Source organism: Humulus lupulus, chromosome 9 (assembly GCF_963169125.1).
Source record: "Humulus lupulus chromosome 9, drHumLupu1.1, whole genome shotgun sequence".
In the NCBI taxonomy this organism is placed as follows: domain Eukaryota; kingdom Viridiplantae; phylum Streptophyta; class Magnoliopsida; order Rosales; family Cannabaceae; genus Humulus; species Humulus lupulus.
The window spans coordinates 23460981-23488683 of record NC_084801.1 but is presented as its reverse complement, the minus strand read 5'-3'; the positions used below and the strand labels follow the sequence as shown (position 1 = coordinate 23488683).

The window sequence follows — 27703 nt, the reverse complement described above, 5'->3', positions numbered from 1 at the left end:
AAATTTATTGATCGTGGTTCTTAAAGAGCTCGGGATATGGATAAAAGTTAACACGAACTAAGTTTTCAAAATAAGTTCCTGGTTTTAACCGGGTCATAAAACTTAGAAGTTAACTTAAATTTATTGATCGTGGTTCTTCTTAAAGAGCTCGGGATATGGATAAAAGTTAACACGAACTAAGTTTTCAAAATAAGTTCCTAGTTTTAACCGGTTCATAAAACTTAGAAGTTAACTTAAATTTATTGATCGTGGTTCTTCTTAAAGAGCTCGGGATATGGATAAAAGTTAACACGAACTAAGTTTTCAAAATAAGTTCCTGGTTTTAACCGGGTCATAAAACTTAGAAGTTAACTTAAATTTATTGATCGTGGTTCTTCTTAAAGAGCTCGGGATATGGATAAAAGTTAACACGAACTAAGTTTTCAAAATAAGTTCCTGGTTTTAACCGGGTCATAAAACTTGGAAGTTAACTTAAGTTTATTGGTCGTGGCTCTTTCTTAAAAAGCTCAGGATATAAATAACGGTTAGCATGAACTAAGCTTATATATAAAAATATATATATATAAGTTAAGATTGCCAAGTAAATCGTCTCGAGGTGAAAACACCTCATGAAAAGGTTACAAAGACAAAATAAAAATAATTAAAAATGCATAAGGAGAAGTGCCCTAAGCCCCATCAGCTGGTCCTTTGGAGGTCGCGGTCTCGCCCTGCTCTGCCGCGCCAGAGGCTTCCCCAGTCTCCGAGGGCGGTACCTCTTTGTTTAGGCAGGCTTGGAGCTTCGGCAGCAAAAAAGCCCAGAGGTCCGGCGGCATAAAAGAGAAGTCAGCATCCGGGTTATGGGCCCAGCAGTGATAGAACAGGTCCTGCATGGACTGCTCCGAGATGGCCCGCTCGGCTTCCAAGGCGGCCTGGGCCTCGTTCTTCGCTGCCTCGAGATTTGTTCGCGAAGTGGCAAGGGAGGTTTCAAGTTCTCGGTTCTTTGAGCAGCTTCTCTCTAGCTCGGCCTTTGAAGCCGCCAGCGCATCTTTCGCCGCCTGAGCTTCCTGAAGGGCAGCCTGGCGCTCAGCCTCCATCTGCTCGAGCTGAGCCTTGGTCCTGGCGATACCTCGATGTACGGCAGCAATGCCCTACAAGAAAGGAAGGATAAGTTGGCTAAGTGGAAAAACAAGGCATTGTGTAAGTGTTAAAGCTTTAAAAGAGTGGGGCAGATTACCGTTAGGGTCATGTCCATCGAAGACTCTATGACTCGGACCGGGCTCGTTGTTTCGATAGCCCGGAGATCCCTCTCTTTGAGCTTGTAGAAGCGGCCGACGGCATAGCTCGCCCACTCATACACCGTCCCCCGGAATGCTTCTGGGATCTTTTCCAGATCCTGGGGGTCGACCGGGATGCGTACGCCCGGAGTCCCGACCTCCAGTACCACGTCCTGGGTGGCTAATGGAGATCGCTGGGGCGGCGGGGGCATGTGTCCTGCTCCGGCAGCAGGAAGGATTTCCCCCTCGACCTGGGATGGCGGGGTTTTTTCCTTCTCCTTAGCCGAGGATTTGGTGGAGGCCCCGGCCGCGCTCTTGGACTCTCGGAGCCTTTTCAACCTTGGCCCTGCTGGGGGATTCCCACCGAAGACTACACCCCGCAGATTACCCCCGGGCTGAGACATCTCTTCTGCCAAAAACAAAAACATGGTTATTACAAGTTAGCAATCATGCAGAGGTTAAAAGAAAAAAGTATACGAATATTAAGGGAGCCCTACCCCCCGAGCTGGAAGAGCCTAGGACAATTATCTCACGAACTGGCGCGGGTTCTAGGTCCGGTTCTGACTCGGGGCTGGACTCTTCTACATACTGTCTAAACCCTAGAGGATAGACACCCCTTTGAAGTGATGGCCATGTGCGTAAGTTGGTCCCATACTCCTCAAAAAGGATCGACCTAAAAGCTAGGGTGTTATCTACTACTACGGTACCCCTAGGCCGGCTCTCTTGGTGATCCAGCACGAGCCGGTCAACACAATGGAGCAGGAGTGTATTCAGGTCCGGGTCCCTCCCATGACGATGGACGATCTGCCTAGGATTGAACCTAACCAGCCGGGGGTCTGCAGTGGCCCTATCTACATTCTTAAACAAATAAGGGTTACCTTGGCTGGAAGGACCTGCGGCTGCTCCGATTTGGATCCTCTCCTCGTCCATCCCCTGAGCGACCTCCAAGGTCCTCTTTCTATTCCTCACGAGCGGAACTTCAGCCGCCTCGTCCTCCTCGTCTTCCTCTGCCGTGACCTCCTCCACGGTGATAGGCCTGTTGTCGCGGGCTGGGGGCGGCCCCCGAGGCCTCTTCAGGTTTAGAGTCTGGTTTGGGAAGATCAATTTGCAGAACACCATCGTCTCGTCCGTCACGAGCACGCGGTAGTCCTTTTCGCTGGGGGGCAGGCCCGCCAATGTGTCATACTGACCCCCGACGGTCGCAGACTTTTCGGTCCTTGCGTAGATGGCTGCAAGATTGGCTGGAGTCAGGGTGGAATACGGGAGGAGCTAAAATAAAAAAAATAAAAAAAACACTTAAAAGGCGAGCTAAGGTTAGGGATCACTTACGAGGGCGATTCAAATAATGGTGCTCGCAATTCTGGAACCCAGTTGACATGAAGAACTGGTCCTTGAAGTCATTTGGATGGCTTGGAAGCTCGATGACCGCCGCCGTATTAGGGAAACGGGTTAAGTAGTAGAACCCATCACCTCGCCCCTCTGGTCTGGGCTGGCTTTGAGGCAGAAGAAATATAGAATATCCGCAGGAGTGGAGACCTCCCACTCCTGCTTCTTGAATAAATACCTCAAGCCCGCCAGCAGACGGTAGGAGTTGGGGGGGAGCTGAAATGGGGCCAACCCCACATAATTCAGGAAATCAGTGAAGTACTGATCCAGGGGAAGGAAGGCCCCTGCCTTGAAGTGTTCGCCGCTCCAGGCCGCGAACGATTCGTCGAGCGGCATGCAGCTCCGCTCGCCCTCCGCAGCAGGTCGGGCAATCACGGAGGCTTTCCCCAGTGGAATGTTGTGGGTGAGGAAGAGTTTGTTGATCTTTGCCTGGTTGGTTACCTTTGATACAATTCTCTCCGCCTCAAAGAATGCGTCGGGGGCCACCTCGACCTGCTTCTCAACGGCCAGCCCGAAGTGGGGGATCGGCGAACTTGACATCACCGCCTTTCCTTTCTCTTGCTGGGAGACCGAGCTTCCCACGTTCTTCTGAGGCAGATTCCTTTTTGGAGTCATCTGGTCGCCTATCGAACAAAAGAAAACACTTTAGAAAAGGCGACCCAAGCAGAAGGACGAAGCAATTATTATTTACACGAGCTGAGGTAAGCCCAGCCCATGGAGAGTGGAACCACGCGGTTCAATGAACACGCGCATATGCTCCCAACAGATCCCAGATTACTCGGAATTCGTGTGTCAGGGGGTTCAGAGTAAAAATTTTCCTTGGGGGGGAAGTTTCAACAGGCAGAACGTTGCAAAACCGCTTTTGTGGCGTATCCCCTAAGCTACCCGGTTTTGCACCCAAAATTCCTAAAGATCCTAACCAGAAATTGTTTCTGAAGAAGCATCTTGAAACCCATACTCTAAGGCGATTTCCTACAACAAGTGTGTCCTAGCCTAAAAGGGGCTGTCGCCCTCCTACCCACGCAACCCAGAAAACCCTTGCATGCGGCTACAGTAATTTTTTTTACCTAAGCTACAGTGGCATGTTTTCAAAATGAACAGGGTCAGAAAACTTACAGTATATGGCTGGATGGTAAACGAGAGTCTTGCGTTGGTAGGAGCCTCGTCGGTGCAGTAGCTTCCAAAGCTTTGGAGAAACTCGTGCGCCTAAGCTTATTGAACAAGGAAAATGATGGCAGTAGAGTCGAGGGATTCGTTCTTCTGAAAGTCAGAGAAGGAAGAAGGAGAGAGATTTGGGAAATTTTTGAATGAGGGGATGGCCCATGCGTAGGGTGGCCACCCCCTTTTTATATAAGGGAAGGATCACGTGAAGAAGGCTCTTGGATGGCCCTAGTGAGGGATCCGAGGCCTTCCACTCGAAATATGAAACGACGGCTAGGCAATAGGCTAGGCCATTAAATTCGGTTCTCGTAAAACGTACCGTCACCACCCACGACGTTCCACGTCTGCACAAAGAATGGAATGTGAAGGGTTGTGGGGAAGTCTAAAAGCCCATACTGTGGTCTTCTATATATGACGTCATATACCACGAGCAGGAGCTTGGGGGGCAGGTGTACGCCCTGGTTTTCCCACAGGCTGATTAGCAGGTCGAGCCTCGGACTAATCATGGTTTAGTCGGAGGACTCCCCCAGGCCGGAGATCCTGTTTCCAGATCGTACCTTCTTAGCTCGAGGGATCCTCAAAGGCTCGCCAAGGGCCCCCAAGACTGGAGGAAGGCATCAGAAGGCCTGAAGGTTGAAGGTCGGTTCAGGGAAGCAGCTCGTGGTACGAGCTGGCCATGGATCTCTGACCCTTTGTAAAGTCAACACGCGCAAGATAAACGTGCATATATCTGACATCACGTGTCTGATATCCCCCTGACTTCTCGGATATGCAGCAGGAACGTGCGCATTCAAACACCCACGGCTGGGTTGGGCCGTGCGGCCCATTATCTCCTTACATACTGATTAGACCACACTTATGTGTCAGGTTTAGGAATTAATCATAAATGTCACATAGTTTATATGAAAAATGGTAAGGTCACGGGATGACCTCCCTACCAACTTCCAAGTGCCTTCTCCTATAAATATGGGGACGCTGGGAGTTGATAGGGGTTGGAAAAAATAGTCTCTGAAGAGCCATATACTTTGTAAACCAAATACCCAGAATATATGAATAATATTGACTAGTGGAGTAGAAGGATTTTAACCTTTGAACCACTTAAAAAAACGTGTCTTGAGTCACCTAGTTCATTCTCTAAGATTTCATATCTGTGACGGTTCTACTTTCAGTACTAATCCATTTCTCTTCTTCTCTTAATTACCTGTTGGCGAAGAACCACGTCAACAGTTGTATTTTTCACTATTCTATTCTTCTTCTCTTCTTCTTGTTCCTTAGTTTATTTGTATTTTCAGTTATAGAGTTGTAATCTTATTCAATCAATCAATATTTATTTGTAATACTATTGCATAGAGTTGTAATATTCTTACCTATTTCCATTGAGGTAATCTATTTTTTCCTAACATTCAAAAGCTTAACCCTTTGTTTATTTAAATGGAAGGCGAGACCATCAAAATCATGAATCAAGACCTAGTGAGGTTGGATAGGTTTGATGGGTCCAATTTCACTAGGTGGCAAGACAAGGTGAGATTCCTTTTGACCACTCTCAAAATCGCCTACATCCTAGAATCCACTCTAGAACCTCTCCCAACACCATCCGACAAGGACACTCCCGAGGAGGTGGAGAAAAGAAAGAAGAGGGAGGAGGAAAATCTCCTTTGTAGGGGTCATATCCTTAATGCCATATCCGATAGGCTCTATGACCTCTACACCGAGACCAAATCGGCCAAGGAGATATGGGATGCACTTGAGAAAAAGTTCAAGGCGAAAGAGGAAGGTACCAAAAGGATTTTGATATCTCAATACTTCGATTTAAAATTTGTTGGTGATAAACCTATTCTTCCTCAAATTCATGAATTGCAAATAATTGTTAACAAACTAAAAGTTTTAAAGATTGAGCTTCCCGAGGCCTTTCAAGTTGGTGCTATAGTGGCTAAATTACCACCAACTTGGAAGAGCTATAGGAAAAGAATCCTTCATAAAAATGAGGATTATTCTTTGGAGGAAATCCAAAAGCATATTCGAATCGAAGAGGAATCGATATGTAGAGATAAACTAGTGGAGGGGTCTAATGGAGAGACTTCCAAAGCAAATGTAGTGTCACAACCAAAACATCCCAAAAACAAGGGAAAAAGGGTAACGAGAAACCTTTGGGTCCAAAAACCAACCCAAACAAGTTTAAGGGCGAGAAATGTCATTGCTTTGTGTGTGGGAAAAAGGGTCACTATGCTAGAGAGTGTAGGCATAGAAAAGATCAACAAGGACCTAAGGTGAACGCAACTTGATAACTCTACAAAATAGAGTTATTTTACCACTTTTTATGTGCTAATTGTTGCTTAATTCTTGAGTTTTTAAGTAATTTTGAATTTATTAGGTTTATTTTAATTTTATAGATTTTTGTGTGTTTTTATAGTTATTTTGTTGTAAAATGTTGTAGTTAATTATTTGAATTATTATTGTTTAGTTTGAGGTAGAAAATGTTGTATTCTTGAATTTAAATGTTAAATATAAATTAAGTTATAATTAATATTTTCAAATAATTAACTTGATTTATTTTATGGTGGAAATGTTTTATTATGATTTAGTTTATGTTTATTTTGTTAGGGAATTTGGTGTATTTTTGCTATTGAAAAGTAAGAAAAATGAAGGAGAAGAAGTGGCATTTTTGAGAAAAAAGAAATGAAAACTGGCATTTTTGGAAGACCATCACACCCAGTCCGAAGGCCCATCTGCCAGGCCCAATCCGTCACTTCAACAGCTGCCTTCCCAAAATTATACATATGTAAAAGACACGTACATGCCGAAGTCCCACCCGAGCATTTCTCTCCACGCAGTCACCTGTCACACGCCTGGCGCGCCACCTGTCCCTGCCACCACTTCATCAACCAGGCTAATCACTGAAGCCTCCAACCAAATAACTCTAGCATCCTGAAGACTTCCCAACGCCCCTGCCTTCTCTCATTCCAGCAGGCCCGCAAGCCCAACTCAGCTCCAGCAGCATCAGCTGCCATTCAGCCCAATTTGCCAGCAGCTGCTCCAAATACCACATTGCCGCCTGGCCCAATCACACACCAACTGCCCCCAAGTCAACCCAGCCACAAAAATAAGACCAAAATTCACATTTTTATTCCCAATATTTTTCACTCAAATATCAATTCACTCTTCCCTATTTTTCTTACCTAAATAAACATTCCTAATTCATTTTTTTACCCTAGCTTTTCACTAATCTTTTACCCAACCAAACATTTCATCTTTCCAATACCCTTACACTTACTCTATTTATCCTACCACTTCCCAACACAATTAAATTAATCAATTTATTTATTTTAATTTGATTAATTTAATCTCCATATTTTGCCTATAAATAGAGTCTTGTAAGACCATTTGGGGGGGGCTCTTCTTCTTCATCTTTTCAACCTCTTCCACACTTCATATTTTTCTCTCTTCTTTTCATTATTTTCTCTCTACCATTTTCATCTTTTGAAGAGCATGTCAAGTATGTTAATTTGTAATTTTTATTTCAATCTAGTTATGAGCATCTAATCTTTTTCAAAGATTATTAAGATGATGATGAAGCAAAATGTAACTAGATAGTATTTTTTTTGTTGTATGTTGATTTCCCATTTATGCAACATTGTTTATGGATTTTTCTATCAAAGATATGCATTTTTCATCTATTATTGATTGTTAAAGCATATTACACTTAGTTCTTCATTATGCAAAAATATGATATTCTTTGATTAAATGTTTTTCATTAAATTGTTCACATCTAATTCTTAGAGCATAAGTATCATATTTTGCCTAAACATAATCTCTTTGATTTTTTGTAGTTTCATTAGGTTGTAACACAACTAATGCTTAGAAATTATATCTTATATAAGTGAAGAAAAATCCTACATTTTTGAAAGAGTAACTTGTGCTTGAATAGAAAATATATTTTGACAAAATATATAGTGTGATTTATTTCAACTATATCAAAACTTGGGAATCAATATACTTATAAATACTATTGAACTTGCATTTTGTGGATTCTAAAATCTTAATAATCTTATTTTACATATCTCATTTGAAAACCATTTTTATCATTAATATTTTTATTACTTGTCTTTTATTTTTCTAAAACAAAATCTCATCAAATATTTGGAACTAGGTTAGAATATTCTTGCTTTGTTTGAAATAGTTTCTTTTGATGTTAGTCAACTCCCATGGGTTCGACCTCGTACTTACATGAACATTATATTCTGAAACGATTCGTGCACTTGTGAGTTTAAATTTTAAAACACCCTCTTTTGGGATACAACACAACTCAAGAGGAAAACATAGTTGCTACCCTTAGTGAGGTGAATGTGGTCCAAGGCAAGGTGAAAGGGTGGTGGTATGATACATGTGCCACCGTCCATGTCACCTATGAAAAATCATTGTTTGAGACCTTTGAAGAGTCTAAGGGCAACCATGAGATTCAAATGGGCAATGAGGGAAAATCCAAGGTACTTGGCAAAGGTACTATTGAAGTCTACTTCACCTCCGGCAAGAAAGTTGCATTAGTGAATGTACTTTATGTTCCCGAAATGAGTAGAAACTTGGTAAGTGGTGATTTGCTTGGCATGCCCGGCATTAAAGCCGTTTTTGAGTCCGGTAAACTTATACTTACCAAATCAAATGTATTTTTGGGAAAGGGGTACTCTTGTGAGGGTATGGTTAAATTGTGCACCAATGATGTAACTTTCAATGTTATCAATAAAAATGCTAATTCCGCCTATATTGTTGAGTATGATTCTTTATTTTTGTGGCATCTTAGACTATCGCATATAGGTTTTTCAACCATGAAAAGAGTAGTAAAATGTGGTGTGATTGCATGCTATATTAAAAACTATGGTAAATATGAAACGTGTGTTAAGACAAAAATGATTAAGAAACCATTTCCTAGTGTAGAAAGATCATCTAATTTACTAGATTTAATCCATAGTGATCTTTGTGAATTAAATGGTGTTTTAACTAGAGGTGGTAAAATGTATTTTCTTACTTTTATAGATGATTTTAGTAGATATAACTATGTGTGTTCTTTTAAAGCATAAAGATGAAACTTTTGATGCTTTTAAGTTGTATAAATTAGAAGTTGAAAATCAACTAAATAAAAAGATTAAGGTGCTAAGAAGTGATAGAGGAGGAGAGTACTTCTCTAATGAATTCAATACATTTTGTGAAGAAAATTGTATAATTCATGAGTGTACTGTACCTTATACACCACAACACAAGGGTGTTGCCGAAAGGAAAAATAGGACTTATCTAGAGATGATAAATTCTATGTTGGTGTTTTCTAAGTTGAACTTCAACTTAAGGGGTGAAGCGCTTTTAACCGCTTGTCACATTCTTAATCGAATACCGATAAAGAAAAATGATATATCTCCATATGAGTTATGGAAAGGAAGAAAACCCAACATAGGGTACTTCAAAGTGTGGGGGTGTCTTGCATATTGTAAGAAAAACGAACCTAATAGAACAAAGTTAGGTTCAAGAGTTATAAAGTGTGCTTTTGTTTGTTATGCCAACAAGAGTAAAGCTTATAGGCTATTAGACTTAGAGTCTAATATTGTGATTGAATCTAGAAAAGTTGAATTTTTTGAGAATATGTTATGTGACAAAAATTCTCAAGCTTCAACATCTCTAAAGGAGAATTTGTTATATGAGAACAATTCTCAAGCTTCTACTTCCAAAGTTGATTCTCAATAGGAGAATTCTCAAAAGGATGTAAAGCAACCCTTTCAACCTAGAAGAAGTCAAAGGCTTAAAAATCATAAAAGTCTAGTAGTGGATGAGATAGATTCTCAACGAATTTTGTTCTACATGGTAGAAGGAAATAGAGAGGAAGTTATTAGGAAAATTCCTATTGTACTTCTCATTAAGGATGATCCTAAGACTTATAGAGAAGCTATGCAATCAAGAGATAGTGCATTTTGGAAAGAAGCCATCAATGATGAGATGGATTCCATTCTTTCCAATAACACTTGGGAATTTGTAGACCTCCCACCGCGGTCTAAACCAATTGGGTGTAAGTTGGTATTTAGGAGAAAATACCACACTGACAGCACTATCCAAACCTTTAAAGCTAGATTAGTAGCTAAAGGGTTTAGGCAAAAAGAGGGTATCGATTATTTCAATACCTATACGCCTGTTGCAAGAACAACTTCTATAAGAATTTTGTTCACTTTAGCTTCTATACACAACTTGTATGTTCATCAAATGGATGTCAAAACGACATTCCTTAATGGTGACCTCAATGAAGAGGTCTATATGGAACAACCCGAAGGGTTTGTCCTACCAAAATATGAACATAAAGTTTGTAGACTTGTAAAATCCTTATATGGATTTAAACAAGCTCCTAAGAAATGGCATGAGAAACTTGATCAATGTCTAATGGTTTTAGACATAACAATGGAGACAAGTGTTTGTATTCCAAAACTTGTAAGGGATATGTGATCATTGTTTTCTTATATGTGGATGACATGCTTTTTCTAAGTAATAGCATGAAAGGGATAGAAGAAACGAAGAGGTTTCTATCATCAACCTTCAAGATGAAAGATCTTGGAGAAGTTGATACCATACTCAGTATCATAGTAAAGAAACATAGTGGGGGTTTTGTGTTAGGGCAAGCCCACTATGTTGAGAAAGTATTGAACAAATTTAACCATCTCAAGGTTAAATATGCCACTACTCCATTCGATCATAGTGTAAAACTAGAAAAGAATGAAGGAAGAGCGGTGGCTCAATTGGAGTACGCTAGTGCTATAGGGAGTCTAATGTACGTTGCCCAATGTACTAGACCGGATATAGAATTTGCAGTAAGTAAACTTAGTAGGTTTACAAGTAATCCAAGTGTGGATCACTGGAAGGCAATTGGAAGAGTCCTAGGTTATCTCAAGAAAACCAAAGGACTAAGCCTTCACTACTCCAAATTTCCTTCAATTTTAGAAGGATATACAAATGCAAGTTGGATATCCAACCTTGGGGACAACTTGTCCACAACTGGTTGGGTATTTACACTTGGTGGAGGTGCAATTTCTTGGGGTTCCAAGAAACAAACAATTATATCTCATTCCACTATGGAAGCAGAGTTTATAACTCTAGTTGCTACCGGCAAAGAGGCCGAATGGTTAAGGGATCTAATGATAGAGATTCCCCTAATCAAAGAGAATGTATCTACTATATCGATACATTGTGATAGCCAAGCGACATTGGCTAGAGCATACAGCGGAGTTTAAAATGGGAAGTCTAGACATATTAGTCTAAGACATGGATATGTAAGAGAATTGATTCAAAGAGGAGTCATCTCAATATCCTATGTGAGAACAAGTGAAAATCTGGCGGATCCTTTCACTAAGCCACTAACGAGGGATTTAGTGGCTGCATCATCTCGAGGGATGGGACTTAAACTCCCTAAAGAGATTCACGATTGATGGTAACCTATCTTAACACTAGTTATTCAACTAGTGTTAGGTTCAATAGGTAACAACAAGGCAATCAAGGGAATATTAGTTGTACTCAAAACAAGTCCCATCTGAGATATTGAGTACTTGTGTGTTACCAAGTTGAGGGTTAAAACCTAAAGGTTTTTTTAATAGAATTCAGTCTTGTGAAGACAAGTATTTTTTGTAACAAAATAGTGTAAGAATTCTACTTATATGGACCTAGGGGTGGTGCCGCCTCTCATGAGAATTGGGAGTATTCTCAAGAACATCCATGAATGGAAAGTGCACATGGCCATTAATAGTGCAAAGCGAGACATGGAGGTCTCAAGTGAACATCGCAAAGGTGTGTGTTTTATCATCGATTTGTTGTCATGAAAAGATGGTTCAATGCCTAGTGCAACCAAATTTTTGACAAATTTTGTGATAATTACACTATAGTAAAGTTCAAGTTGAAAAACACTTTGCTTTATGCACTAATGCAATGACTCCTACAAGAGAGAGTTCTTATTTAATCAAGTGGGGGATAATGTTATATTTCAAAATATAATGATTGATTAAATAAGTGTTACAATAGATAACTATTTAATCTAGTGGGGGAATGTTATATTATTTTATAATATAATGTTTTAGATTAAATAAATGTGACAAAGAGTGTCACATATTGTAACATATAATAGAGAGTTACAATATTTAGATATATGAGACATATCCAAATAATGTAACATATTTGGTGTTACAAATTTGTAACTTCCAAATATTACCCTTTATTGTGTAAATTTGGTGTTACATAATATTGAGATGAATTTCATAAAGCCATATGTGAAATGGCTGGTATAAATATGATTTTAACCCCAATAATGTGCTTTGGGAGTTACAAAATCATTTGGGAGGGTTTGGAACCATTTGGAAAAATAGCACATTTTCAAGTGCTGAAATCGGGCTATGGCCGCGGCCTGGGGGAAAGAGAGCAGTGGTCGCGGCCACTGATGTCGCTGGCCGCGACCACATGTGCATTTCAGGCCAATTTTTTAGTTTTTTCCAAATGTGTTGAACGGTTCCAAAATCCCAAAAAACTCCCAAATCTCATTTTTAATTCCATATTAATCCAATTAAACATTGAAACCTTTTAATTTTCCATGATGATGTTTAGAAGCTCAGATTACAGAACCTGTCTTGTTTAGAGATGCATTAAATCTATTCCCTTTAGTTGATGGGCAGTAATACCATGAAAACTCTGTTTAGCTTAAATGCATTAAATTAGAAAGGTTCTTTGGCTCAAATTTCTTCCTGGTCAAGTGTTAACAATGATATATACTAAATTGACAGACACCTTAATTGAAGAAAGTTGTTTTTTCTTTTCTTAAATAAGTAATATGGATAGATATGATGATATGATATATGTTGGTTATGTACTTTCTATTTATGTAGATAAAAAGAATAAGACTTATAAAACCTTCTTTGTGTTCTTTAAGAGTTGTGTTACAATAATATGTTTGTCCTCTTTTCTTTCCTCATACGTGTGCATGTGTTTCAGTTGGATCTTTGCCAGAAAATGGCCGAACATCTTGCAAGGACCATAGTTAAATATATTATGTGGCTGTAATAATGGCTGGAACTGCTCTATTGTTGGCTTTTTATTCAATAATGCTTTGGTGGTGAACACAAAGGCAAAGCTCAAGTACATATTTCATTGAAATTTATTTATATTTCTCTATGTGACAACCTTACTATTTCAACATCATTAATAAAGGCTAAGATTTTGTTTTTAAAAAAAAGTATCTAACCATTAGTTTATTGTCCTGTGCCTAGAAATAAGTTGGTCTTAATCATTTGACTTCATAATTATAGTTTGTAGGCATTTATATTTGGTTCTTCTACAAAACATTTTGCTTGCTATTAACAATGCTTTCTTGAAATTTTGGTATGTTATGACAATAAGTATCCCAATTGTGCAAGCATGAATGTCAATGTGTTCATGTAACTTTGAGGGGTGTAAAGAAATATAAGAAGTTTTCAGATGTGAGGGGTTGCAGTTAGCCTTAGCATGGAAAAGCAGAGAATACATTTTTTTTTATCTGATATCTGAACCTAAGAACAAGTATGTTTTGTCCAGTAGTGTAATTTTGTAGTCAGCTTAAATAGACTGAACTTAATATGTTTTCGATCATCCTCTCCTCTAATTGCGTGAACTGAGAGAGTAGGTGCTGTATTTGATTTGACCTTTCAATTAATGTGCAAATCATTTTCCTACAAGTTTCATTGGGTAGCCCTTTGGCTGGTTTCCTTCTCTTATTTGTTAAGAGAATGGATATCTTTATTGCATTGGTGGAGTGTGCTTGTCCTCTCTTCTAGTCAATACTAGTCTTTGATTCATCATCATGCAACAAAAAATAAAATTGACATCATATTTATGTTGTAGCCTTGTTTGAGCTTTGGGAGCTTAGTACTATATTTGTTATCTCCTGGATGCTAGAGGGCTAGTTAGATTCAAAAGAAATCAGTTGGTAGTTTTAGCTTTCTAGCTAATAGGACTATTTTCACTTCTTTTTTTTTTTTTCCTTTTGTCATTTTATGCACTGTCTGGAAATTCGAGGTTATGATTTTTCAACAGATAATGAAACATGCTACAAGCTTAGGTTGACAAAAGATGAAACCAGTTACTCCGAAATAGGCTAAATATTATATTATTCTGCTCTAATTCTTGAAATGAAATTTTTGAATTCATTTAGACTCCAGTTCCTTCTATTCTTGTTCCTTTTCAGTCTTGTATGGTTTAGCAGAAGGGCTTAAAGGAGCTTATCCTTAATTAGACCCGTTCAGAAACTTATTTTTTTAAAAAAAGATCCTTTCATAAACTTCAATAGTTTTTCAAATGGCAAGTCTTAAGTGTAAGAGGAATAGAAGAGAGGGTGGGGAGTCTGTAGTGCATTTAGAATTATTTCATTGGGTAAATTTTTGTTTAGATTGGATTTAAGGTTGAGCACAGCTGTACTGTAGCTGTGTATTCTCTTTCTTGATTAATACAAATATCTTCTTATTAGTGAAAATAAAAAGAAGGTTAATTATGGATTCTTAGCTCACTAGTTGCCCCTGCTATTGGGGCTGCTATTTTGTATTATAGATATTCAAGAATGACTGCTGAGCTGTTGCCAACAGTTATAGCATCCATACAAAAAAGGATTGAAGTCGGTTTCCCTTTCAGAAATTACCAGACAGGTCTACTGGTATGGTTCCCTCTCTGATTATAACAATTACATAATTTTATTCACTTCATTGCACGCCTCAGTGATACTTTTCTTTTCAACAGACTGCTTCTTTTAGTTGTTTGACAGCAACTTTCATTATCTCACCATCCTCAACGCAAGTTAAAGAAGTGCTTCTTAAAGAGATGAATGAAGGTGAGTATTATTTCAATCCATGAGGATGGTCAAGTGTTGATATTTCATATTTTCAGAAGTATGCTCAAGAATTTTACACAAAACTCCTTGTTTCATTTAATATTATAAATTCATTATTGGCTTTCTAACAGGTTTTATTGAGGCTGAAAAGAAGCCAGGTGTTCTTCTTACTTTGTTTCATTACTTGGAAATTATTCTCTTGTCAAGAATCTAGGCATTGCTTGAAGTACTCTGTATTTGGAATCTTGGATTTACTATTTGTATGCCTATGTGGATGTATCAGGTTTTCAATGGTGGAATTAGCTATTTTTTGCAATAGATATTATATAATTCTGAATACATTTTCCTGTTAGAATTGTAGTTATTTATCTCGTGTGAAGTGAGGGCATGAGTGTGTATTAGGGTATGTGTTTTCATTAGTTAGCTGTAATTGAGAAAGTGGCTATCTGTCATTGTAATTGGATCTAGTTATACAGTTTATGAAAGATAAAATAGAAGCGAATAGAAGATCTGAGTAGTATCTGCTCAAGCATTTTCCATTGATTCTGCGACATGCTTCTGCAATGGTTGATTAACATTGACCTGATATCATTAAGTATAAAGTAACTAAGAAAAGACAATTCATTATCATTCTTTTTTCTTTCTCTGCAAAGTGTTAATCTGTTTAACAACCCTTGTAATATTAATTATCAAGAATTGACAGAAGTTTAGGTTTATTAATTTAGGTAGGATTTTTAAAGATTGATTATAAGCCCCTGAAGTTTCGGTTTATTAATTTAGCTTGGACTTTTAAGTGTCTGTAGTTACTTTTGAACCACCTCTATGTGTTCTGCAAGGTGAGAGCTGCATCAGTAACATGTTTTGCGGGCATAACTTCCTCTGTATTCTTCTCTCTTGCGAAGGAGAAACAGGATTTCATTCTTTCTGCTGCGGTAAGCATTGATTATGTGTTTTTGACTTGTTTCTCTTGGAAATTAATTATTTGCAGACAAGTTTATGCATTATAACTAAGAGACTTTGCAGATTAATGCAGCCAAACAAGACGAGGTGCCTTCAGTTAGATCAGCTTCTTGTCGAGCCATTGGTGTCATTTCATGTTTTCCTGAAGTTTTCCAGAGGTGATTTAAATTTATTTTTTTCATTCTTTCATGTTTCTTTGAGCTCGAAATATAGACAGAAGAATTACAAGAAACTTAAATGGTGTCAGAGGTTGAGCCATTGGTGTCATTTCAAGTAGAAAAGGATACTTAAGACTCCTTGAAAGTAGTAACTTTGTTTATTTCTTTGTGTTGAAAGTAGTAACTTTTAGACTCCTTGAATACTTAAAGAACATTTTGTTGTTGATGACAGTATTGAATGTTTTAAACTAATTTGTGGATTGTTAATACAATGTTGAATGTTCTTACTTTTTGTTATTTGAAAATCTAGTTCATTTGATGATGCTAGTATATATTAGACAGATAATTTTAATTATATAAAAAATTAAAATATAATAGAATAAATTAGTGTTATATAAATAAAATATATAATGAGAATTTAAACATATCTAAATATAACAATAATACAAAAATTGTGTTATAATATCTATTACAATAACACTTTTTATGCAAAGAATTGTGTTATGCAAACTTCATTATATAACACAAATAATGTGTTATACTAAAGTGTACTATAACACAAAAAATGTGTTATACTAAAGTGTAGTATAACACAAATTTATAAGTATTGAAATGTGTTATATAATCGACTATAAATAACATAATTAAACACTTATCTATATATTAAAATAACACAGAAAGTGTGTTATCGTTGACAGTATAATAACACATTTGTATAACAATGATAAAGTGTTATGTAAAGTACACTGACCTACGATAACATAGTTGGTCTTAACACATCAAAAAGTGTTATGGTATGTTTTGATAACACATTTTCGGTGTTATTAAAAGCATTTTTTCTTGTAGTGGAAGTCGACGTGTTTTCCGTATCACCCATAGGTCATATATCGGCCCCTATAGCTGTGATATATCGGCATACGCTAATATTTTAAACATGTTTTTGCACACTTGAAGTTTGTTAAAACAGATTTGACTAAATCAAACTGTGATCCTAACAGCTGCGGGAAGGTTCTAGACTTTCTATATCTATCCTTTATTAAATTATTCATCTAAAATCCTTAAATCCTTAATAAACATGCACGTGACAAGTGTCACATTCTTAATTATTCTATCTAAACCTTAGGTTATAATAAATATCATTTCTAGGACCAACTATATTAATCAAACCTTATGTTAAAATTAATATTTCTAAACTATAAGTTAAACTTATAAAATAATACAAGCTACTACTACTACTACTACTACTGTTACTACAGTATAGCTAAGTAAAATTCTGAGATGCTACAAAGACTCAAGGACACTTGATAGGCTTCAAGAGGTAATCCCTGATCTATTTGTATATGATTTAATATTTTTATATGTGTATGATCCTGGCTGGTATTAATATTTATTAAAATGGGTTCATATATTCTGCTGCATACCTTTGATTTGATGATTTAATACACATGAGCTTCCTTATGAGAAAGTGCATGGGCCTTGAGATTCCAATCTAAAATGGGCCTACAGTTTCTCCTCATTGACTAGGCCTTCATTTAGCATATTAGAATTAACAGTGGGGCCCATTTTATCCAAGGTCACGTGGCCTTTTTGGTGATGGTCCTCATTGACTTTCTGATTCTATGTACATTGTGTACCTAAATTCCCATGACTTGGGAATGACTCACCCGATGTCAAAGGTTTACTTGAAACAAGGAAAGTTGTAGAGGATGTTGATTTAATACCAGATTTGTCACTTTTCCCACTATAGCAATCAAGCAAATATGTATAAAAGTTATGAGTTTTAATAAGAGGATTTGCTCCATATTCAGTGGCTGACTTATTTCTCACATTAATGGACTTTATTCCATCATCAATGACCTTTCCTTTTACAGACGCGGAAGAAGCACCGCCTTCAATCTGGAGCGGTTTCTTTTCCCAAGATGTTACCGGCGGTGAGACTGTAGGTGTTGGGTTTTTCAGAGGCTTGTCGCTTGAAGTTGGCAGGGCTACGGTTGTGCGACTACGTTTAGACGGAGCTGTTTGTTTGATTGGGATAGTGGCTTTGACCCAATCCCCATACTTGAATTGGATTTTTCCATTGCTCAGGATATTCCTTGTTCTTCATTCACGTAATGGATGCCCAAGTATGCCACAGTTGTAGCATAGTTCAGGATGACGTTCAAATTTGAATGCAACAAGCGTTTTTTGTTCTCCATCAATCAGTCTGACTTTGACAGCTCTAGGAAGGGGTTTAGAGATGTTAATGGAGACCCGAACTCTGATGGTTCTTCCCTGGTAGTCACCAGAGATGTTGGGATCTACTTCAATAACATCACCAATGAGGTTGCCTATTTCTTTTACCAAGGTTTGACCAATCTCGGCCGATAGGCAACAGATAGGGAGGTTATGCAATTGAATCCAGAAATACACTCTCTCAAACTTCATTGTGGTGTAGTCCACAGTACCCTTAGGTTCTTCCAATACCAAGAGAGAATTTTCCAAGATCCATGGCCCTCCCATAAGGACATGAATCTTATCTGTTTCCACTACAAATCGAAAAAAGAATGTATTGGCCTTTAGTGATTCAACCTTGAAAGGTCCTTTTAGTTTCCAGAATATATTAGATGCATGAACCAGTGGTATCATTTGGGTCGATTGAACACATCCCACTAGCGATTTAGCCACACTGTCCACTTTTTTTTTATGATTGAGGCATCCAAGTCAGCCAGGATAATGTCTTCATCATCTTCATCGATTTCTAGAGCATTACATAGGGCAGCTAAGTCATCATCATTCATGATTGCCGGCGATGTAGTGATGAACCTAAAATTGGTATGTTTTTAATATTTATATCTCGCAAGCACACGAATCGTATATGAAGTATAGTGTTCATGTAAGCACGAGGCCGAACCCAAAGGAGTTGTCTAAGATCAAAAAGAAACTATTTTAGACCAAAAATAAATAAATTATAACATAGCTTCAAAGATTGATAAGATTTAATGTCAAGAAAATAAAATAAAAGATTGAAAATAAAGATATTTTAAGAGAAGAAAAATAAACAAGGTAGAATTGTAATCAAGTTGTAATAGGAAAATTATTAAGATAATAGAATCCACAAAATATAAGATTAATAATATTTATAATTATATTGATTCCCAAGTTTTATTGATAGCAAAAATTATTCAAACTATCATTTCTTCAAACTAGATTTTTTATATTTAAGCTCAAGTTTTCATATAAATATAGGAGTTATCTTCACTTTCAAAACTATAATTTCAAAGTATTTAGTGTGAATCAATCTAATGAAACAACACAAAAATTCAAAGCACATTACTTATAAGGCAAAACATAATATTTTTTTCTAAGCTTGTATGTGCTCAATTTAAGGGCACGCCTTAATCAAAGAATATTATTGTAACACCCACGTCACTATGGCTGCTTCCTAGAATGACGACTAGCCCTGCAAACCAACACAAGTCTTTCTAGCGTGCTTTGTCCTCACTCGCATGCTTCCTGGGAAAACTTCCCAGGAGGTCACGCATCATGAGACTACTCCAAGTCAAGCATGCTTAACTTTGGAGTTCTCAAGTGATGGGCTACCGAAAAGAAAATGCATCTTGTTGGCATAGGTAGTACCCATCAATCCATTTAAACCATCTTCAACTATGTAGTCTCATACCTACACAGTCTCAGAATCATCACACTGGACCTTCCCCAGGAGATGTGAGATTGCACAACTTTTACCCGGTCTTTCCCCCTGCAGATCACGGGATTCTGAATGTCACAATGACCCCCCTTAGGGGTCCGAAGTCCCCATTGGCCACACTTCCAGCTGGCTCAAGACTCTGATACCATTTGTAACGCCCCACGTCACTATGGCTGCTTCCTGGAATGATGACTGGCCCTGCAAACCAACACGAGTCTTTCCAGCGTGCTTTGTCCTCACTCGCACGCTTCCTGGGAAAACTTCCCAGGAGGCCATCCATCATGAGACTACTCCAGGTCAAGCACGCTTAACTTTCGAGTTCTCAAGTGATGGGCTACTGAAAAGAAGATGCATCTTGTTGGCATAGGTAGTACCCATCAATCCACTTAAGCCCCCTTCAACTATGTAGTCCCATACCTACACAGTCTTAGAATCATCACACTTGACCTTCCCCCAGGCGATTTGAGATTGCACAACTTTTACTCGGTCTTTCCCCCTACGGATCACGGGATTCTGACTGTCACAATTATGATTTTGTACTAATGAAGAACAAAGTGTAAATATGTGTTAAAAATAAAAAATACATGATATTTAAGATGAAAGAAGATATTTGAAGAAGAAAAATCCATAAACTTTGTTGCACAAATGAGAAATCAACATACAAAATAAATACTATCTAGTTACATATTGTTTCATCATCACCTTAATAATCTTAAAAAGATTCGAAACTCATAACTAGAATAGAAATTACATAACAAAGAGAATACATACTTGAAAAATGCTCTTGAAAAACACTAAAATTGGAGGAGAGAATGGTAGAGAGAAATGACAGAAAAGATGATGAAGAAATTACATTTTATATGGGTCTTTTTAAAAAAAGTTTGCAAAAATATGGCTTTTTTTCAAAAAAATGTTATTCTATGGCTTTTTCTAAAAAAATTCACTTTTATGGGTTTAGTTTCCCATATTTTTGTATAAAAGTTGGTTTATGCCATAGTTTTACTCTTAATCTAGTTATTTAGCAATTGTGTTTCCCATACTTTAGTTTTCTCTTCAAGTATAATCCTCATATTTTTGCACAGTAATGACATAAAATTCATATTTATAAAAAATCCTCAAAGATGATAGTAACAAAAAATTAAATACTCTAAAAATGGTCTTGAAATTTCATATTTATAGCCAAAATGAGAGTATTAAAATAATCAACTTAAATTAATTAAATAAAGTAAATATGACATGTAGAGGTAAATTATAGATATAATGATAATTTTGTGGTGAAATATGTAGGAAAGTTGGGTAAAAAAATTGGCATTTTTGGACAAAGGGACAAAAGGACAATTGATGGGCTCAAGAGAGGAGGGGCATTTGGGTTTTGTGGCTGATGGGTGCTAGTAAGTGGGCTTCAGGCCTAGTGGAGTGGGATGCGGCTGTAAGCTTGGACCTGGGAATGGCTTGGGCCTCACTGGCTTTCTTTTCCTTTTCTCTAAAAAATATCACTTTTCTTTTCTTTTCTCTTCTTTATTTTCAAGCATAACAAAAAAAAATTCCACATACATCCTACAAAATAAATAAACATTAAATTATATTAAAATATTTTCAATTAAAAAACAAATCTTATGACGTTCATGAAAATTTTAATTAAAATTTAATTTACTTTGGCAATTAAGTTCAATAAAATCACATTTTAACTTTTAATCTAAAAACATTAATTTCAAATAATTAAACAACAACATATTATAATAAAATATCTATAAAAACACACAAAAATCTATAAAATCATGATAAAACTAATAAATTCAAAATTACTTAAAAAACTTAATAAATTAATTAAAAACTCAAGAACTAAGCAACAATTGGCTTACAAAATGTGGTAAAATAACTCTATTTGTAGAGTTATCACACCCCCCAAACTTAATGTTTTGCTAGTCCTCAAGCAAAATAAAATTAAAACACACATTTTTTATTGGTGATATAAAAAAGATTTTCTCAAAAATTGCACAATGAAAATAGTTCTAAAAAATAATTATGAATAAAAGTTAAACTTATGTAATTAATTAAATTGTCAATTTTTCTTTCTAAAAAAATAGGTTTTCAAAAATTATTTTTCACTTAAACTTATAGGAAGCAAAAGTGTTCTTGCTATGAAAAATGTAATTTTTGTTATAAGCAAAATTGACCCTATAATTAAAAACAAAGCTTAAAAATTATTCATATTTTTAAGAGAATTAAACTCAAACTCAATCAAGATTTTTATAATTGAAAATGAAAAATATCACTATTTTTTTTTTTTTTTGAAGAAAAAAAACACAAAACAAAAATAATAAATTTTTCTTTTTCAAACAAACAACAAAAATAATAAAAATTTTCTTTGTCAAACAAACCACACAAAACACAACAAAACAAAAATTAACACAAAACATAAACACAATAAAACACATACTCTCCTAATGATAATAACCATATAAACTCAATACCCCAAACTTAATTTAAACATTGTCCTCAATGTGTTAAAACACAATTATACTTTGAAAAGTAAAAGAGGTTAGAATTTAGAATAGTCATACCTTGATACGGTGCATCGCCAAGATAGTAAAAGATACAAAAAAAAAAAATTAAATCACACATAAAACAAACAAAACAAATAAAACACAAGTTATCAAGATCAATAGGAATCAAAGAGCTTGGTAAACAGGATCCTCAAGGAGGATCTCATCCACTTCATCAGTTTTTAATTCTAAAAGTGGTTTTAATTTTTATCCATTTACTTTAAAAAATATCACCATTGTTAGGATTTTCAATTTCAATAACTCCAAGTGGGAAAATAACTCAAACAATATAAGGATCGATCCACTTACAACGTAAATTTCCTAGGAATAGATGCAAATGAGAGTTGTATAGAATGACTTTTTGACAGGGAGAAAAATATTTTCTCAAAATTTTTTTGTCATGGTAATATTTTTCACAAAATAGAAGGATCATTCAATTGAAGCTTTCTTTTCTCACCTGCCTTGTCTGAAGAAAAGTTTAACTACTTAATTGCCCAATAGGCTTTATGTTCTAATTCAACAGGTAAGTGGCATGTCTTCCCATACACAATTCTGTAGGATGACATGCCAGTGGGAGTTTTGTATGCAGTACGATATGCCCATAATGCATTAGTCAGTCTTAAGGACCAATATTTTCTAGTTGGATTCACAGTTTTTTCTAAAATGTGCTTAACTTCCCTATTAGACACTTCAACTTGACCACTAGTTTGTTGGTGATATGGTATTGAGACTTTATGTGTAATGTCATATTATTTCATAAAATGTTCAAATGGCTTATTACAAACGTGTGTACCATTATCACTAATGATAGTGTGTGGTGAACGAAAATGGGAAAATATATTTTCTTTCAAAAATCGAAGCACAACTTTGTGGTCATTAGTGTGGCATGCAATAGCCTCAACCCATTTAGACACATAATCAACTCCAACAAGAATATAAAGATTACCAAAAGACTTAGGAAATTGTCTCATAAAATCAATGCCCCAAACATCAAATATGTCAATTATAAGAATAGGATTCTATTGATCCTCGATTTGGCCAACGACACGGAGTCAAGAATACGACAAAAATGAGATAATAATAAAAAAAAATGTAATCTAATGGTAAAGGACAGACACAAACGATTTATAGTGGTTCGGTCCCAATGAATGGTAATGACCTACGTCCACTTAGTGCTATTATTAATATTGAATCTGTTATCCAAAAAAACAGGTGTGGATGACGTGGCAAACATTTTTAACACGTGGCTGACACCTGGCAGAGGTTCTGTTCGACCATCGACCAGGAAGATTCCCCTGACATAGCATTTGGGTTTTATATACGACCAGTTTGGTCGTGTACTCCGTATATTATGAGATAATCTTGTACAATTGTAATCATATCTGAGATTATCTCCCATGATATCTGATTATTTGATTAGTTAGGAAATAATATCTGTAACTAATTCATGTAATTCTCCTTGAGCCTATAAATAGAGAGAAATAGCTCAAGGGAAGGACTTTTGGCTGATTTTGGTTTATGGTTTAGAAGAGAATTTTAGCTATTATCTTTCGGTTGTATTACTCATCCCTCTAAGGCTTGTGAAACTTGAAGAACCCTAGTTCTTTGATCACTCCTTTGAGAATCAATATCAATAATAGCTTAAGTGGACGTAGGTCATTACTAATTCGTGGGGCCGAACCACTATAATTTGTTGTGTCGTTTACTTTTCTTTCCATTAGATCTATTTCAATACTTTCTGTCACATCAAGCATTTGACTCCGTATCAGTTGACCGAAATGAGGGTCAACATTCTGGTGCTTTCATTGAGAGCTTGAGACGACTTGGTTGAAGTACTAATGGCAAAAACATCCAGGAAGACTGGGCAGGCTGCTGACGCTGCACCATCTCAACCTCCTCCTCCGTACATGGCTGAGAATGAGCCACACTTGGAGTTTGATGAGGAGGAACTGGACTCTGAAACGCTGAGAACTACTCTGGGAGTATTGCAAGATGAATTGGCCAATCTAAGGGCCAGTCAAGAAAGTGCTGCGGAGACCATGGTGCGACAGCAACAAGAAATAGAGCGCCAGCGCCAAGAGTTGAGTGAAAGACAGGCGTACATGGACCGTCGTCAGAGGGATGCCATGGCAGCCCTCTAAGCAGCCCTCCAATTGGAAAGGAATCAGGTTGCGCCTGCCTCGCAGCCTGACCAACCCCCAAATGGGCCAACTCAAAGAGGTCCCAATCCTAGCCCTCCGCTCCAACCAACAAGCCCTCAAAGTCCAGAGCAGCCGCCAATGCCTCAAGATGATGTCCCACCTAGGGACCCTGAGATGCAGCCTCCATCCCAGGATGGTCGAGGCAATCCCCCACATCCAAGGCAGAATAGGGCTGGGCAGCAGCCCCGCAGCCTTAGACACCCGAGGGGTGAAGAGCTGCACCCACCGAGCAGGGGGCAGCGTCCTTCTGGCAACAGAAGGAACTCAGAGATAGGCTCTGCGGTCAGGGACCCCCCACGGCATGATAATGCATGGGGACCTACCGACCAGTGCAGGCCTCCCCCTAACGCTCGGGAAGATCCAGCCCAAGGAGGCAACCGAGAAAACAGTCGGTCCCACCATAGCCAATCGAGGTTCAGAGATGGCCACGGCTACAATGAGGCCGACTCAGGCATAAGGAATGCTAGTCGGAGGAACGAGGAGAGAGGTGGAGGCAAAAGCCCCCCCCCCCCCCCCCCCCCCCCCCACCTAGAGAAAATCATCATGAAGGACATAATGCTGGGGGCAGCCCAGACAAAACAACGTCTTTAGCCGGCTCGGAGCCAGCGAGCAGTGGCGAAGAGATGACGATCTAAGGGATGTACTCAACGACCGCCGAGAATGGCACGATGAGTACATTCCCCCGGAACCAGAACCCCCGACAATTCCTAAGGCCGTTCAGGCCCAAATATATGCCCTGAACCAAGCAGTGCAACAGCTGGTCAGGGGAAGAACGTCTCATATCGAGTACGGCAGGAGAAGGGGCACTCCTTTTGTACAAAGAATCGCAATGGCTGAAACCCCCAGTAAGTTTAAAATTCCCACACTTCTGAACTTTGACGGGTATGGTGACCTAGTATCTCATGTTAACAAATTTGAGATACAAATGGACATTCAGAAGGTGTCCGAAGACACTCGATGCAAGATCTTCCCTGCAACACTTTCTGATGGGGCACAGAATTGGTTCTTTAAGTTCCCTCCTGCAAGTATTGTATCATGGGAGATGTTCGTAAACGAGTTTTATGGACAATTCTACACGAGTCGTGTGCACCCAACTGAGGCAAACCAGCTGGTCGAAATACGCCAGCAAGAAGGAGAACCACTGAAAGACTATATCCAGCGTTTCATGCGAGCAGCGACTGGGGCCAAAATAGTGGGAGACGAAGGAAAAATGATGGCCCTAACTGCAGGATTTAGGCATCGTACGCCTCTTTGGAGTAGCCTCAGGAAGCATGGGGTTAAAACCACCCAAGAATTTTTGGATCGAGCTGATCGATACATCAAGCTCGAGGATGCAATTGCCAGCAAGGGAAAGACTCCAAATAAAGATAAGGGGACTGAAGACCCCGCCAAAGCCGCCAATGGGTCAAACCCCAACGACAACGGCAAAGGCAATGGGAATGGGAATGGCAAGAATGGGGGGAAAAGGCCCCATAACGAACCCTCTACCTCCGAGAGTAAGCGCGCTAAGGGCAATGGTTATGAGCCAAGGTTCACCAACTACACCGCCCTTGTCGAGTCTCGAGCAGAGGTGTATCAGGCCACAAGTTTCAGTGTGCCTTACAAGAGACCCGCTCCCATTCGAAAGGATATTTCAAAAAGGGATACGACCAAGTTCTGTCATTTTTACAACGATTACGGACACGATACGAACGAGTGTAACCAGCTGAAGGATGAAATCGAGTTCCTTATTAGACAAGGACACTTGAGGAGATACGTGCGAGCCGCGGGAGCTTCCCAACAAGAGGGTCCAGGTGGCAACTAGCAGGCGCCCACACGCCAATGCTCGCCACCTTTACAGCCTGATTCTGTGGCTGGCACCTTGCTCACCATCTGCGGAGGCCCGCACCTTGCGGGAAACAGCGGAAAAGCAAGGGAACGATACGCTCGGACCCTACGTCACGACCAGGACATCAAGATGATGACTGTGGAGGATCGGGCATCAAAGAAGGCTCAAACAGAGGACGATGCAATAACTTTCTCTGATTATGATGCCCAGCATGTCCGGTTCCCACATTCCGATCCACTGGTCGTGGATGTTTAGATTGCCAACATGATGGTGAAAAGAGTATTGGTCGATACAGGAAGTTCAACTAACATCCTGTATAAATCTTCGCTAGAATGGATGAAGTTGTTCGTCAAGGACTTGGAGCCCTGCAACCAAACAATTTATGGTTTCTCTGGTGAGGGACTCGCTCCAACAGGGTCAATCAAGCTTCCAGTAACAACAGGCACTGCGCCTGCCACCAGGACATTACTCACTACTTTTATAGTAGTTGATTTTCCTTCGGCCTACAATGCAGTAATTGGAAGGCCAATACTGGTCGACCTTCGGGTAGTCACCTCTATATGGCACTTAGCCATGAAATTCCCAACAGGGGCAGGGGTAGAACGCGTATTGGGAAACCAAAGGGAAGCAAGGGAGTGCTACAATGCCTCAATCACTAAGGCCAAGAAGGGTATGTCGAGGAGTGCTCCCCCAGAAAAGTTGCAGATGGCCATTGATGTACAAGCCCAATCAGGTGATGAAGTCACCAAATAGGGTGTTGCCCAAAGTGAGGATAGAGACTTAGATCCTCGCTTTGGAGATTTTGAAGAAGATATAGGACCTGTCGAGGACCTTGAAGAGGTCCAACTCGACGAAGAACATCCGACCAGAGTTGTAAAGGTCGGCAAAAATTTAGAAACAACAACCAAATACGCACTGGTGGAATTTTTGAGGAAGAACCAGGAAGTTTTCGCCTGGTCACATAAAGACATGGTTGGGATAGATCTTGCAATCATCAGCCATGTCCTGAACCTTGACAAAAGCTTTCCACCCATGCAACATAAAAGGCGCCTGCTCGATAAAGACAGATCAAAGGCCTTAAAGGAAGAAGTTGAAAGATTGAAGGAGAATGGGTTCATCAGGGTGGTGTTTTATCCATCATGGGTCTCTAATCCAGTATTGGTTCCCAAGCCGAATGGAAAATGGCGGACCTGTGTGGATTTCACAGACCTTAATAAAGCCTGCCCTAAAGATTGCTTCCCTCTCCCAAGGATCGACCAGCTGGTCGATGCAACTACAGGCCATGAGATCCTCTCCTTCATGGATGCATACTCAAGGTACAATCAGATTAGTATGCATCCCCCTGACGAGGATCACACTAGCTTTCGGACCGATACAGGGCTATACTGTTACAAAGTAATGCCCTTCGGATTGAAAAACGCTGGTGCGACTTACCAGCGACTAGTTAACTACATGTTTAAGGAGTTGATCGGGGTAAACATGGAGTTGTACGTTGATGACATCCTGGTAATGTCAAAAAAGGCAGAAGGACATGTGAAGGATTTGTAAGAGTGTTTCAATGTTCTGAACAAATATCAAATGAAGCTAAATCCTCTCAAATGTTCCTTCGGAGTAGGATCAGGGAAGTTCTTGGGGTTCATCATTAATTCGAGAGGAATCGAGGC

General features: G+C 38.6%; 1 long non-coding RNA gene across 1 annotated transcript; it reads left to right on the top strand.

Moving 5' to 3' along the window:
• The first annotated feature begins 15165 nt into the window (after positions 1-15165).
• Positions 15166-15772, top strand: LOC133801768 (uncharacterized). Its single transcript, XR_009876959.1, has 3 exons — positions 15166-15227; positions 15498-15593; positions 15685-15772. It is a non-coding gene; the product is annotated as an uncharacterized LOC133801768 (long non-coding RNA).
• The last annotated feature ends 11931 nt before the right edge of the window (positions 15773-27703 follow it).